Genomic DNA, 1,203 nt, shown 5'->3' with positions numbered 1-1,203 from the left:
AATAAAAAAAGTAGGTCAAAAAAGAAAAGTAAAGAAACTAAATTTTTGTAAATGGGATTAAATTTTCTTTTTTTAAAGTACAGCCGCACGGCTATACGATTTATGTATTAAAAAAAAAAGGATGCCCAAGCGCATAGGTGCCGCGTGTCACAGCCTAGTTAAAAAAAACAGGGGAAAATAAGTATAGCCGTGCGGCTATACTATTTCTAGAAGAAAATTCAAAAAACAATCCGGTATAGCCGGGCGGCTATACTCTTTTTACACCGGCCAAGGACTATGTGCCACGTGGCAAATTGAATTTTATTTTGTAAAAGTACAGCCGACCGGCTGTACTATTTATATATTAAAAAAAGGGCTGCCCCAGCGCATAGGTGCCGCGTGTCACAGCCTACTTAAAAAAATTTGGGGAAAATAAGTATAGCCGTGCGGCTATACTATTTCTAGAACAAAATTCAAAAAGAATCCAGTGTCGCCGGTCGGCTATACTCTTTTTACACCGGCCAAGGCCTATGCGCCACGTGGCAAACGGTTACAGCACGGCGGCTGTACTATTTTTAATTAAAATTTTTGAAAAAGAGTATAGCCGCGCGGCTATACTATTTTTAATAAACAATTATGGAAAAACTGAGATTTTTTTTACATATATATTATTTTTATTCAATAATATGTTAGAATTATGTGTATAATACGTGAATTTTGCGTATTACTGAAATTTTTGTTAAAATTAAGTGCACTAAACATGAGAAATACGTGTATAAAACATTATTAAACGTGAAAGTGCAAAAATATTTATGCGGGTAATAGCTTTGGAAAAGAACAAAAATCAAAAAGGGACACTAGATACCCGAGCAATGGCCTAATAATAAGAGATAGGGCTCTTGGGCTATGGAGAAATTTAATTAAGACACCCAAACGAGTTCTCAAAAGACTTAATAAATATAAATGAATTATTTTGGGGACTTTTACTTGAATTTGTTATATATATATATATATATATATATATTAAAATACAAGTAGTGATTAAAGTAATTCAAAAAAGCTAAGATATTGCTCAATTACATATATTAAATAAAAGAAGTAGGTCAAAAAAGAAAAGTAAAGAAACTAAATTTTTTGTACATGGGATTAAATTTTCTTTTTTTAAAGTACAGCCGCACGGCTATACTATTTATGTATAAAAAAAAAGGATGCACAACCGCATAG

This window comes from Prunus persica, chromosome G7 (genome assembly GCF_000346465.2).
Source record: "Prunus persica cultivar Lovell chromosome G7, Prunus_persica_NCBIv2, whole genome shotgun sequence".
In the NCBI taxonomy this organism is placed as follows: domain Eukaryota; kingdom Viridiplantae; phylum Streptophyta; class Magnoliopsida; order Rosales; family Rosaceae; genus Prunus; species Prunus persica.
This window is presented reverse-complemented; position numbering follows the sequence as displayed.